Source organism: Mytilus galloprovincialis, chromosome 8, assembly GCF_965363235.1.
Source record: "Mytilus galloprovincialis chromosome 8, xbMytGall1.hap1.1, whole genome shotgun sequence".
In the NCBI taxonomy this organism is placed as follows: Eukaryota; Metazoa; Mollusca; class Bivalvia; order Mytilida; family Mytilidae; genus Mytilus; species Mytilus galloprovincialis.
The window spans coordinates 66,717,219-66,733,189 of NC_134845.1; the positions used below are offsets into that span (position 1 = coordinate 66,717,219).

At 31.2% G+C, this 15,971-nt stretch overlaps 1 long non-coding RNA gene across 1 annotated transcript; it reads right to left on the reverse strand.

Moving 5' to 3' along the window:
* Nucleotides 1-4,323: 4,323 nt before the first annotated feature.
* Nucleotides 4,324-12,123, reverse strand: LOC143043472 (uncharacterized). Its single transcript, XR_012968414.1, has 4 exons — nucleotides 11,211-12,123; nucleotides 9,175-9,283; nucleotides 7,195-7,256; nucleotides 4,324-4,790 (listed from the first exon to the last, which is right to left on the reverse strand). It is a non-coding gene; the product is annotated as an uncharacterized LOC143043472 (long non-coding RNA).
* Nucleotides 12,124-15,971: the final 3,848 nt, after the last annotated feature.

Genomic DNA, 15,971 nt, shown 5'->3' on the forward strand with positions numbered 1-15,971 from the left:
ATTTTTAAATGTTATTGAACTGTAAAAATTAAGTATTATTTCATACAAGTATATGATAAAGAAAAGTATTACTCCGAAATAGTCAACAGTCTTGTTCTTGCTGCAAGAGATACCCTTCCTATCGTCAAGCATAAAAGACATTTGAAACCATATTGGAACGACCATCTAACGGAGTTATATGATTCAACGTCGAAATGTATGGATCAGTGAACATTGACCGCGTGGCGAAGAATATGCGTCGTATTTATCATATAAAAATTCAAAAAACTGTTTTAGGAATGAACTTCGTCGAGTCTATGATGAGTATGTATCCGAGATGTCTAATGATATTGAAAAATCTATCGACGTAGATCAACGCTTAGCATGGTGTATTATCAACAGTCGTCGGTCAAGGAAAACAGATATCCTACTGAAATTGAACAATAAACTTGTAAATGATCCCGAAAGTGTTTACGTTGAACTGCAAATCTTTTTGAAACAATCGCCAAAATGTCCGATCATACTGAAGACAAAGTCAACAATAAACTTTTGATCCTTATTCGTAATCGATGTGATAATGACTGGATTAGACCCGTGTTTTAAAGAACTATCGAAAATTGTGACTTACTTGCCAAATAGAAAAGAGAGTTGGCTTGATGGAATATTCTATGAGCATATTAAATACGGCCGAAAATTTGTGCATTTGTGCACCCTTTTTAATCTAATCTTTGATCAATGTATAACACCTGTTGATTGGAAAACAAGTGTAGTAACTCCGTTGTTTAAAGGTGGAATAAAGTTGAAGTCTGATATCGAATCATACCGTGGTATATCTCTCATACCTTGCATATCAAAAGTATTCGAAAAAATGCTGGATAATAGACTAAATGAACGACTGATAAATGTTCCGAATAATCAAATGGCATATCAAAAGTATTTAAGAAGTATCTACCCCTCGTTTATTTTACAAGAAACCGTACATCACTATAAGGAGAGAAATAGTTCTGTTCAAGTGACATTGCTAGATAGCAATAGGGCGTTTGATACGGTGGACCATATTTGACTTAAAATTAAGATCAATGACCTTGAAATTGATGGTAATTTGTGGAAATTGTTAGATCATATGAATAAAGATCTTAAAAGTTTTGTGCTATGCAATAACGTAACAGCCTTGAGAGTGGCGTTCGACAAGCTAATGTAGTGCTTTATCATCGAAACTCTATCTTATCTAAATAAACGATCTTATTGAAATATACCTTAAATTACCAAGAGAAGAAAGATTATGCAAAAACTGTAAACAAATTGATAACGAAATTCATTTCTTTTTATATTGTAATAGAAACCAAATAATAGTAGAAAAGTTTATTTTGATTTTTTGATAAATGAGAATATCAGCCTTATAAATTTAAATGACATAGATAAAATAACATATATACTCAAGCCAATTTCACACATTCAGGTAAATTAGGTAGGATCCTTTTTAAAACAGTCTATTGAACTGAGGACAGGGGACTCTTAAAATATTTACTATATGTTGTTATTTTTTATTTTCATTTTGTTATGTTGTGTCACAACTATAAACATGTAGTTTTATGACAATAAAGATTTGAATTGATTTAAATGTTGACAAGCTGATGACATCGCTCTTATATCGCCAACATTTTTCGAAATGCAATGCATGATTGACATTTGTTACAATTACAGTGTTAAATGAAAGTTCGAGTTTTCACCCAAGTAAAAGTCAAGTTCTTATATTTTCTAAAAGAACCGAACCGTATAGAGATTTAAAACTCAATAAAGATATAATTCCAGTCTGTAATAGTGTGAAACATGTTGGTATTCTACTTGATGCTAGATTTAATTCAACTGAGAGAACTTTAGCAGCCTGTCGTACATTATTTTCTGTTTGTATGTCTATAATCAGAATGGGTGTTCATCCGTCTCTACTTAATCCAATCACATGCAGCAAAATTATTGTTCAACTATGTTATAGCAAAGGCCTGTATGGATGTGAACGCTGGAACAACTTGACTAAACACGAACTATTATTACTTGAACGAACGCATCGGTATATTTGCAAATACGTACAAGGATTGCGTAGGTCGACTAGAACTGAAAAGTGCACTTCTTTGCTAAGGTGGATTCATATTGAAAGTATCATTAACATTAATAAGATGTTATTCTTTGGGAGGCTGTGTAATATGCCATCTAAATATTTGACGAAAAACGTCCTTATCTCAAGACTTTTGGTGTTTTACCACAAATGTACGGAAAATACCTTTGGCTTTGTAAATGATGTCATCCAGATTATGCAGAAATACGATTTAGTAAGTCATATTGAAAAACTAATATCGATAAGTTACTTTCCTGTGCAGAAACAATGGAAATCGATAGTTAAAAAACGTGTATATGAGTATGAAGAGAACGTTCTTAAACAACGCCTAGATAGTGACAATGACTGAATATTTTAAACTTATTCATAACTCTTTTGAACCACATCGTGCTTGGACCATCTTGCGCCAGTATCCATCTTTGAACTTGCAAGCAAAATTCATCATATCTCTGTGCGCCCTGGTTAGACCAAGCGCACCTGATGCTAAATTACTGTTATGTCATAAGTGTGGTTTTTTCTATGACAACGCAATTGAGCACATTTTAATACAATGTTGCAGTGTAGCGCCTATAAGAGACTTGTTTTGGATAGAGCTGATTAATATTGAATCCATTGAGTTTAGCGCAACGCTCCATGCTATGGAAGACATTATTCTTGACACTAACTTTACTATCATGTAATAGTGACAAATGTTTCATTCTTGAAAAATCAGATGCAGACAGTTTCACCCACTCATGTGTAAAGTTTATATATAGGTTATGTAAGGAATATGACAGTTAACTTGATATGTATTACAACTGAAATATCTTAAAAGACATTTTTCGATTCATCTGAACATTTATTTATCTATTCTACTTATTCAATGATCTATTCAATTATTCATTAATATAAATTTGTATTTTTCTTTTATTTCATTCAAACCGTTACTTAAATTCCCATTATTAACACTCTGTATTATACCAAATTTGTATTTATGTTCATGTATATTCATACTCTCCTTAAGGAGAATAATAATAAACATATATACCACGGGAATAAGACATCTGCAAGTGTTTTTTTTTTTTTTGTGTATGAACCAGTTGAGTACTTTTCTATGTTTTTGATTGTTTGTAGGTCAGTCAAATATTACTGATACATTTTTTGTAAGTTGAAAATGACATTAAAGGACCTCGTTACGAAAAGTGCTGTTCAAATCGACTGGTACTATGGGCTCATGGATCCTAACATCCCTTGTATTGCTCATTTCTTTTAATTTAAGATTAATTAATCATTGGACTTTTACTTTTATATACACTGTATAACAAACTATTAGTCTGGGTCGATTTAGTACCGTTTTGCGTGTAGAATACATTGAACTTTAAAATTTATTTATCAATGTTCATCTTACATGTGTTGAACACAAATGAAACATGATTTACTTGAAATCCACTAAAGATTCCGTGTTTTTCATTTTTATTTGAAACGTCTCGTTTTTTTTCACAAATAGCTCGGTTTTTTTTTACAGAAAATGTGAATAATTATTTTTGGCCTTAGATACGGACTTTATCTAGTAGTTATCAGTTATTAAGTGAAGGACAATATTCCCAATTTGTTATAAAGACATATCACTATGCTTTATAATGCTTATTCAACTCAAATTACCATCAAACTTTTTTAAAAATCATTTCATGATAAACAAAAAATCTCTTTTTTGTTTTAAAGAAAAATATTAATAATATTAATAGCTACTCCATTCTGGGCCGAACGTTACAAAAATCAATACAAACGAGAGAAATTTCCCTTTTTATTTACCCGAACAAACAGTCACAATAATTCCCATTGTTTGAAGTGAATATTCGAATGGTGCCCTATACAATCCATTCAATTAAAAAAGAATGTCAAGTACAGTTGAAGTAATACAATTAATTGATTGTAAACAATTGTCCATGGTTATCCTGTCAAGTGTATTGGGAAACGAGCTCCAGAAAAATGTAGTACAACAAAGTCTTCCTCGGTTTCATGATTAAATTAAATAGAAAGAATTATATTTCATGTATCAACGATGTAAAAGTTTAATATGTTAAATGTTACATTAAACGGCTTCAAGAACCATATTAATTTTCTCATAATTTATTTTATTTGTACCTTTCCTTTTCGATGTTGATAGTAGTATGTTTTTATTTACCCAACATGATAATTTCCGCGCTGGTGTTTTTTTTTAAGTATACTTGTTTTTAGATGAATAGGTCATATGATATTTATCTACTCCTTACTGTATCATTTGTATAAATTCATAATCAAATAAAACGGTTGCTGATTATAAAATTGATATCTTAATTACATTCAAAAAATTAACATCCGGTTTTTAAAAATGCTGTGTTCCATTGTTACTTAATACAGATAGTCCGAAAAGTTCCGTAGGTATTGCGGAATGTTTATAAAAATTAAGATGTGGTTTGAGTTATAACGATACAACTCTCCATTCAAGTCACATTGTAACAAAAGTTAACATCATAGGTGAAAGACAACAAGGGCAGCTTTCGTTGTTAGTATTACCATTATTAAAAGCACGTTTAACACGATCAGTCTCTATATTGTACGTACTAAAGTCGTTAATGTATTTTTAAGGATTTAAATTTACCATGCTTTGGTTCAATGTATTCTATTTCCTGCAACTCTGTCACTGAAGAGGTTATCCATGGATACAGACCTGTGCTGCCTATCAATGTAAACACAATAAAAACATAAGCATACTATATGTTTTGTCTTATTGATTGATGTGTTACAAAAGCAAAGGCATTTATAAGACAAGACAGTCGAATCATTTCAGTCAAATATTTTGAAAGTTTAAGCCCGAGATCTGGGAATAAGAGGGTCATGTGAAAATACCCTGACCGCTAAACAAAATGCCATTTACTTCTCTTAAAATATATCAATCAATTGTGTCCGTTGAAAACATTTAACTTTTGTTTAATATGTGTAATCATATAATGTGTAGTACAGGTTATGTCGTTTGTTTATGTGTTGCATATTTGTTTTTCGTTCATTTTTTTTACATACATGAGGCCGTTAGTTTTCTCGTTTGAATTGTTTTACATTGTCTTATCGGGACCTTTTATAGCTGACTATGCGGTATAGGCTAATTGTTAAAGGCCGTACGGTGACATATAGTTGTTAATGTCTGTGTCATTTTGGTCTCCTGTGGACAGTTGTCTCATTGGCAATCATACAACATCTTCTTTTTTATATGTTATTATTATATCGGATTAATACTTTTAATGAAATATAATTGTTTTCTTAACGGAGTGAATTAAAGAATAACTTTCATCAATATCGAGTATGCAATTTGATATGAACTCGACACTAAATACTTGAAAAATGCTTTGAGAGACTCTGTGACATAAAGTTATATGACATCGGTCTTCTGTATCGTTCAATTCATTGCCGTGCCTAATCTTTGACTAAATTCACCAATATTTTGAAGTTGTGTTTCAATTGATTGATTTAGGCTCACGATAACTTTAGCCCTTGTTTAATACATTTCGAATTGCTATTTTACAGTTTAGGTCATCCTTTATAGTAAGGTTGATATATATATTGGGAAAAGCACATGAAAATTCATGAGGTCTAGTCTTGATATCTAAGTCATAAATATGGGAATCATGCAACACATGTTTGGACAAATTTCGTTACAATTTATTCGGTATATGTATTATAAATGATAAGTACATAAAAGAACTGATCTTTAAAACACGACGATAGCTTCGATTGAACTGTCAATTAACAAAATGTATATACCACATATAACTTTCGATTATGTGTCCTATGCTAATTAATATTTTTATTGAGTTTTAAGAACTCAGTTTTGGTAGAATGATGTCAACTTTCCTCAACTTATTTAAATACATTTTCTAATATGTATATTTAATAAACATTACACTGAATGGAAGCTTTATAAAATGACCGCCCGGAAGAGCACCTTTTATCAGGGCTTTGCAAAGCCTGGTGTGTTTCGCAAAGTATTGGGAGGCGTATAACCTTAAAACATGTCAGAAGTATTCTTTTTTTCCACTTCTTTCGCGTAAAATACCTTTCGACCATACATATTTCAATCGACATGTTTAAACCTATCAATAGAAATCAGAAATGACCGTGTGTAAATCAAAATTAGCAAATGTTCTCCCTTATTTTAATGAAAACACCAATTGAAAGAGCCATGTATATTTAGAATCAGTGTGAACAAAACACTGTCAGTTGAGACCGAAAGTTACATGTTTTAACCGAAAGAAGCCAATTATCTCTGTAGAAAATAGAAACCATATATTTTTTCAGACTTTGATAACAAACAATAAAACAACAACTTTTAAAATGAACACCATAGACAAACTGACATAGGCTTTACCAATTTTAGTTCAAAGTACAGCCTCAAACAATTATTAAATCATATAGCGGAAAGTAAACTATATAAGGCCTTAACTTATAAAATGTAGGACGATACCACCAAACTATAAATACAAACGAATATAGTATACATTAACAACCGACAAACACTACATTACAGGCGCCAAACTTAGGACAGGCACATACATATACGGAAAATCACAAACCGAAGGGTGCCAGGACTGGTCAAATCAGTACAGACCTTTTTTGAGGTATAAAGTCAAACTTCATACAATTTTTCTTTCAATTGATGTAAGAGGTTTTGGTATGAGTGCCAACGAGACAACTCCCCATCCAAGTCACAATTACCTACACTCGTAGGGAAATAAATACTTTGATATTATCAAAATTAAATCCGATTTAACGGAGAAACAAACTATATTAGGTTAAAATTGCGTATGTAAGATATTTCTAAAGTGAAGGACAAATAAAATGTTCTTGTCGCAAACGATGGCTTTCAGACTTTAAAGGTTTTAAATTTTGCTTTTGCTTTATGTTTGGTGTCTCGTTTATGATTTGCACGATTGTAAAAAAATGTGTAGTGAGAAAAAAAAACCAGCTCAAAATATCATTTATTGTCTTCTCTTGATAATTATGAGTTACCAACAGAAATATATAACCGGATTAATAATAATAATGAATTTTAATTTGATGAAATGAAAAACAGAAATGTATAAACAAACCTTCAACAATCGTATTGCCTCTTGTAGATGGTAAACTAATGCATCCATTTATATGGTTACATCTATTTCAAAATATTAAAACACACATACATTGTTTTACTTGATATTTAATATGCATAATAAAACATATTTAAAAAAAACGTATACAAAGTTTAGTTTTTCCGCTTCCTTCATCTTTTTCAATTACAAAATATTCTGAGCAATTTTATTTTTTTCATAATTAACAAACTGTAAATGTATGAGTATTTCAAGTACACTATATTAAAATCATAAAATAATAAAACACACATACATTGTTTTACTTGATATTTAATATGCATAATAAAACATATTTAAAAAAAAAAAACGTATACAAAATTAGTTTTTCCGCTTCCTTCATCTTTTTTAATTATAAAATATTCTGAGCAATTTTATTTTTTTCATAATTAACAAACTGTAAATGTATAAGCATTTCAAGTACACTATGTTACATGTATGTGCTGAAGAGTGAAGCACACACATTAATAATAAGCCTTACAGTAGATAATATTACAGTTATTCGTCAACATGTGCTTTATCATGTGTTTACTTTGTAATGCATGATACATGCACAATAAACACACTTTTTCAGTAATTATACAAATCCTGTAAATTAAAAATTGTCATGTATCATTGCAAATGAGAAAAAAACGCTTTTCGAGAGTTTTCATGTTTCCGCTGCAGTAACAAAAAAGGAAAATAGTATAGATTTTAAAATTTGCTTCGTGTCTTTTATTTGTGCCATTGCGCTTTGTTAATGTCCCTGTTTGTGTTTCTTTGTTACATATTTGTTTGTTTTTATCATGTTTATCGTGATTAAGATTATAACACATTGAATGTGGAACCTCAATTTCTTATATATTGTCCTATTGTGTCTGTTTGTTTTGTTAACACCTCGTTGTCAATATTATGGAATTTGATGCGACTGTCATACAAGTAAGAGGTTGAATAAAACTTTTCTACATCGAAAAATGACTGCACCACGTCAGAAATGTTGACAGTTGTTATTAGATTAGGGTCTTTCATTTCTAAATTTTCATACGAGTTCGGTGTTTTTGTGATTCTACGTTTTTCTGCAAACATTGGAGTTCAGACAAATATTGTACTTTTTTACATGTCGAGTAAATAAAGATTTAATATTTGACACAATAGATGAGTAAAATAGTTCATTTCACATTTCTTTTTTCTTCCCTTTTTTATCTGTTAAAACAAATGGTGATTCCATATTTTTCGCTGAAAATGTATATTGCTTACTGGAAAAACGTTTTAAACTAATCTTTATGCAATAAATCATTATGAAAATTGCCAGCGAATCAAATGGGTTTATTTTCGCACATACCTTTTCCATATTTGTTACTGACAGCCCCCTTTATTCTAGTTGGGCTTTCTGGATCACTTTTCGAACAATTTATTTTTGCTTTTTGAAAAACATATTATATGGTCATTTTTATAAATTTCCTGTTACAAAACTATTTATTTTTCGAAAAACTAAGGATTTTCTTATCCCAGGAATAGATTTATACCTTAGCCGTATTTGGCACAACTTTTTGGAATTTAGGTCCTCAACGCTCTTCAACTTTTTCCTTTTTGGCTCTATACTTATTTTGATCTGAGCGTCACTGATGAGTCTTATGTAGACGAAACGCGCATCTGGCGTATTAAATTATAATCCTGGAACCTTTGATAACTAACTACATATACACCAAATCGCTTTCATAAAAGAACTAAATGTATATATAACTCAAACCGTATAATAAAATCAAACACGCCCACTAATCACACATGAAATACATATTCCACACGATCTAGGGACAACAGGAGTTGACACTTTTTATAAAGTTTGAACAGCATTAAGAATAAACCTTGACACGTTCTAAGTATTTCTTAACTCATTATCGATGAACAATATAAAAAAAACCTTGAAATTTAATTCACTTTAGTGTATAAATTTGTTATACTTACATTTGATTTTCTGTGCATTCGCAGGAATTAAGACATCTCTTACCATATAAGTTTCCTGTGCACGACTGACAACTACCTCCTTGATTTGAAATAAACCCGTCTTCGCATACTAAAAAAGTATTTGAATAAATAGTAAACAACTTTTAACAGGTTTTGCATTTGTAATTCTTTGAGGGGACGGTGTTTTTTATTGTTCGTATAAATCTGGATCAAACATGTCAAATGCATGATAATATTTATGTGCAAAACATCATAAAATACTAGACTTATCAACACAAATAAACACTATGTCAAACTTCTAGGCATATTCATCTTAATGAAATGAACCTTCATTTCGAAGCCACGTGTTAGAATCAGTATATTTAAGGGCTACACAAAACGTATTATTAACGAAGAAAAACTGGCAGCGTATTTTAAAACAAAAATCAACGAAAAGAAAAAGAACGGTGTACCATTCAATACATCACTATGTAAACACTAAGCAACCGATAATTGATAATGATCACATGATAGGCGTGATAATCGGCAACTGTTCTACATGCGGAACTCGTACAAACAAAATGATATTCAGAAAATATCAAAACTTAGTTGATTCTGTCAACCAGAGACTATTCAACGAAATTATAACTGCCGTAAACACACTTTTTGAATAAGGTTGAATACCAACTTTGATTGTTGATAGGATTTATGTTCAAGTTTAGAAATAGGTTTTTGGACGCACATGAAAGACCCAGCAATATAAAATTGTCTGTAAGCAAACTTACTTTATTTAAAAGAGGGACGAAAGATACCAGAGGGACAGTCAAACTCATTAATCGAAAATAAACTGACAACGTCATGGCTAAAAATGAAAAAGACAAACAGACAAACATTAGTACACATGACACAACGTAGAAAACTAAAGAATAAGCAACTCGAACCCCACCAAAAACTTGGGGTGATCTCAGTAGATCCGGACTAGTAAGCAGATCCTACTCCACATGTGGCATGCACCCGTCGTGTTGCTTATGTGCTACCAAATCCGGTAAATAGTCTAATTCGGTAGGTCACATTTAATATCTTTAAATGTAGATCCAGTTCTTAATTTTTGGTTTCAAATTCAACGGAACATAAAACAGACCTATGATTATCCATAATTTCCTCCATGGCTAGTAACGTGTAAATAGGGGTTCGTGTTCAGTTGCCAAGTAAAATTCAAAAATCTTATTCATTGATATACATTTTTAGATCAATACCGCTTTGTTGATATTTAAAGTATAGAAAGAAAATCCACAGTTTTAAATCATACTTCAATAAAAGAATTAACACACCAAAACTGGTTATTAACCGTTTCCATGTATTTATGGCGATTGCTTTTGTAGCAGTTCAGAGTTTTTGTTGTTGTTTTATTCTGAAGGTTTGTGTGTTTCCTAGGTTTTACAAAAATGTAGTTTGTAACCCGAATTTGTTTTCGCTTAATCATATTACATGTATGACTATTCACATGTATTGAACAGCGATGTACTTCCGTTTGCTTTTTTGATATTTTCGACCTTTTAGAGTCACTAAATTAAACAAAGAGTAAAGCAAGACGAAAAAAACTTAGCTGTATGCCCTGCATTTCTACGATTTATTATTTATTGAACGTTGATTAGTTCCTAGTGATAGGCTCAGTCGAATACCCGAGCATATAGAGTAAGTCAAACACAGTCTTATGTGGACTGATAACTATTGCAGATTCTCCATTAAAGATCATCATATTGAGGAATAGGGTTGAATGTTAAAAATGTATTTCACTACGGCTATATATGATATGCCTGTCCAAATTGAAACTTTATGAGTACTTGTCTTTTGATATGTTAATAGGTTGTCCCTTATGGCGTTGATTAGAATTTACCTAAATCTTAGTTCATCTTTCAAGACCGAAATTGATTCTTTATTCTATATTTAATGTGGTAAATGTATTCACTTTTTTTATGTTAGTGAAGACCGTATGTTGCGTCTTTTTGTGCCAGTAAGGGAAATCAGACTGTCGTAATTTTTTCTAAAGTAAAGACCTGTGCAAGTTCCATTTTTCATTTCGTAGAATATACAGCAGGTGACTACTTTCTTTTCTGCTTTATTTGACCTGGAAATATAATAAAAGTGACTGTAGATTTTAGTGTACTGTAAATATCTGAAGACGCTTCAATCATTTTGCTTATGATAAGACTGAAATTTTTTTAAGAAAACGTTTTCATTAATAAATTTTAAAATGACTAATACCAGATAGAAATAGAATGACTTATTAAATGTCATAAATATATGTTAAACAAATATTCTAAAATTATTGAACTTTGAGGAAAATTGACAAAGGAAAGTCCCAAAACAAATGGCAAAATCAAAGCTTAAACGCATCAATTGAATGGATCACAACTGTCATATTCCTGACTTGGTACAGGCATTTCTTATGTAGAAAATGGTGGATAAAATCTGGTTTAGAGGAGCCTGTAATTTAGTGGTTGTCAATTGTTTACAAAAATGTATGTGCTACATGTTTTTCGTTCATTTTTGTACATAAATTATGCCGTTAGTTTTCTCGTTTGAATTGTTTTATATTGTTATTTCGGGGCCTTTAAAGCTGACTATGCGGTATGGGCTTTGTTCACTGATGAAGGCCGTATGATGACCTACGGTTGTTAATTTTTATGTCATTTTGGTCTCTTGTGGAGAATTATTATATGGCAATCATACCACATCTTCTTTTTCATAGGGCATAGTGAACGAGTTTGGATACACAAACAACTTAAAATAGACCCAAAAGCAAACCACTACCCACACAAAATGAAAATGTATTGTAGGGAATGATACAACTTGTTTTTTGTCAGAAAGTTTTCGTGAAAATTTCACTACAGACATTATAGAGGAATTGATCTTAAAAAAGGTAAGCATACAGATAATTTTTCAAAAAATGTATATATTCATGCAGAGCTTTGAAAAAAACAAACACAAATACAGATACGGACCTTTGTTGCGGTTCATAGAATATTGATACGCATGTATTATATGTTTCCCGCGGAAAAAAAGAAATGACGACAGGGTATTAAAAGACTGTTAACTTAATCTAATAAATGTAACTTAGATTTTATTGAGTGAAACTGTGATTCATAACAATTTAAAGACTAGTTATCATGTTTGTATTGCCTCACTTTACCATTGCATAAGAACATAGTCAGGTTACCTCAGTTCACCATTGTATTGTGTATTGCTGTATATAGTCATAATACCTCAGGACAACTTTACAACACACAAATATATTCAGTTTACAGCAGGTTGCATTGTATTACTGTGCATGGTAAAGCTACTTCAGGTCACCATTGTATTACTGTACACGGTCATGTTACCTCAGGTGACAACTGTAATACTGTACATAGTCAGGTTTATCTAGGTAAGCTTTACAAAACACATACATGTGTTCTCAGGACACCAATTTGTTATAGTGTATGGTCAAATTACCCCGGGTCATCATTGCTTCACAGTACAAAGATGACTAGTCCAAGGTTTCAATGTAAATTCTATTGAGGGTAACCAAATATTTATTTGGCGGGGAAATGAGACATTAAACGAGCTAATACTGCTAACTAATATAACTATTGCTATACTATGGTGTAGTAGTGAGGTCTAGTTCTCTTTAAAGACACGTTTATACGGAAAGATATTTTACTATCGGAAGAAAATTTTTTCATAAATGACTACATTCCAGTTCTTACCTTATGCATTCCCCTTCTTTTAATCCGGAAACGTACGAAATCAAAAAGAATAATAAAATACTGTATGCCAACATTTTTTTTTATAAAAATGAACATCTATTCAATTCATAAGGTATAACTCCCGGAAATTATCTCAAACACATTTTGTGTATAAATATAGTCTCTAAACAAAAACGGAAATCCTGTGCTGAAAATATAACCCATAATAGTTATTATTACAAATGTTTATTCAAAATATACATTAGACAATTTTCCAGTTTCTTCTTGGTTTGTTGGTTTCTTTTAAAGCTAGATAACGTTATATCAACAATATAAGGTGAAACATAGAAGAAAATCACTCAAAGGAAGTGGAATATTAGCGTTCCGAGTAAAAAAAGAGGTGTGTTTCAAATGAATATAAATCCAGTTATAATAATAATCTTTATTTGTCATATAAGCAACATTATACTTGTGACATAAACAAAAGTAACAGCAACAATAAAATAACTGAGTTAAACACACACATATCTATACATATACAAGTAAAAGTAACTAAGAGTCCCCTGTCCTCAGCTCTAAAGACTGTTTTATAAAGGAACCTGTTTTTTTCACTTGGTTTATATTAGAAGGATTTAGTAGGACTACTAGTTTTTCAGTATCAGATAGATTTGAAAACATAGGATTATCTATTGCCATGTCATTAAAAAGTTTTATACGTAAAACATTATTAATTTGACAGTGGAGGAGAAAGTGATTTTCATCTTCTAAGGTTTTACAAGTTGGACATGTTCTATTGTCTCGAGGTATTTTTAGATATCTGCCCTTCTCAATGAGCAAATTATGGTCACTAATTCTAATTTTTGTAAATAAACGTCTAGTTTCAAAATTGTGATATTTTAGATAAAATTCTTGGTCTTGTTTGACTTTAATATTTTTGTAAAGAAAAAGTTTGTTATTTTCGTTCAAACTATTAATTTTATTTTCCAGTAGTTCTGAATAAAATTTACTTGTAATATTCTTAATCCAAGTCTTTAGTTTGTTAACTTGTTCCATATTTTGACAGGACATTACTTTTTGTATATCAATATTCATTTCTTGTGTTGAATCTTTTATAAAAGTGGACCAAGTATAAACTCCTTGTGAATCAAGGTGTTTACTTAATGTATAACTTTCTTTTAGCAATGGGTTTATGTTTTCAGTATTTAATCTAGCCCAATAAAGAATTGCTTGTGTTTTTATATATTTTTCTATTGGTTGTCTACCAAGTTCAGCTCATAATTTGCATTATGTCTACTGTAGTTATCTTTTTAGTTCACGATGTTCCAACGAACATAACATATGTATGTGCTTAACTTGCTGTTTTTTATTACGACTCTAGCCCTAATATCCGCTCTAAACTTATTCATATTGTATTTATCAATATTAATAAAACAAGACTGTCTTCTAATATAATGGAATTTTATGCGAAAGTCATTCAAGTGAGAGGTTTCACGAGCAATAACACCAGAAAAATGCCTGTATTAATTCAGGAAAATAGTTGTTATACGTTAGTTTGATGAGCTTGAGCTTTTGCCATTTGATAAGGGATTTTTCGTTTTGAATTTTCCTCGGACTAATTCACACTATATTAAACTTTCGCACTCGAGACGGACAAACGGTTTACTCGATACTTCACGCATCAAACCACGTGCCTAAATCTGTGATAGCTATTATGTAATGTTAATTTACTACTTTATAAAAATATTTCTTCATGCGCACGAAGGAACAGAAATTTATAGCCTTTTATTATAATATTCAAAATTAAATCTAAAGCATTAACTTGTTTGCAAATATTTTTTTGACTTTTTTGAACGACTGGCAATTTGAAGAATTACATGTTTTCTTTTCATGAAATGTTTTAAAAACTAAATCTTATACCTTGAAAATGTTATTGTTCTGATCTTTAAGATAAAAAAGCCTCTCGTTGCTTCTCTCTTTGCCTTTTCCTCCCTGAAGTTTCTTGCCCAATGCCTTTGCATGCAACAGTTGTATCAGACATCTTAGGTCTTAAAGTTTTGGAGGCTAAAAGTTTGACGCTGGAGGCCGAGACTCTTCAAAAGAGCTGCAGGCGAATTGTATAGCATCAGCATCATCTGTACTATTATGAGCGATTTGAGTTCCTGAACCAATTATATATAGCGGACGCTTTCTGCTGTTTCGTGTACCTGTTTTCGCTGCTTTAATTGTTTTGACTGCCCTGTTGTCTGCTCTTTTCTCGCTAGCAACTTCATCTGAAAGGTTTTCATTGAGATCTCAAACCACCATCGGACTTACCTTTTTGATCTGAATTGACGAAACTTTTAGTACCTGGAATGTCTTCTTTTAATGTAGTTTATTGCAGTATTAATATTATATTGGATATCACAATTCAGTTTACGTCATACCCGATTCCCATTTAGATTTAAAGGCAGTCTATACTTTCTTTGCTCTCTTTACTAATGGCTTTTTAGTTTCTGAAAAATATTTCCTATATCATGTGTATAGGGAAGTTTATTATTGAAATACATCGGCATCAATAAAAAACATTCTGCATTTGAAACCTCAGTGTCTTTCTTATTCAGATTTACTTTTTCCTTCGATGATTCTGTAGCCGAAAGGGACTTGTCATGAGTCTCGGTAAATTATTTTTTTTATTTTCTCGCCAAAATCTAGTAAAAAGATCGGACATGAAGATAAACTAATTAAGTTGAGTAGTCACCGTCAAACATTCTATAAACCCGTTTCAAGAATTCTCTGAAACTGACATGATTTTGATTTCTTGATTGACAACATATTTGTTACGTCCGGAGAATTTGTTTTTCAACAGACTGTCGGCATTCCAAAGATTTCCAATTGTGTCAATCTTCTTGCAGACTTGTTTCTTTATTATTATGAGGCTGACTTCATACAGGAACTTCTTCGGAAGATATATAAGAAGTTAGCAATATCGTTTAATTGTACTTTCCGCTATATAGATGATGTGCTCTCACTAAATAATTCAAAACTTGGTGACTATGTTGAACGCATCTATCCCATCAGGCTAGGATACAACAAATACAGTTAAGTCGGCCT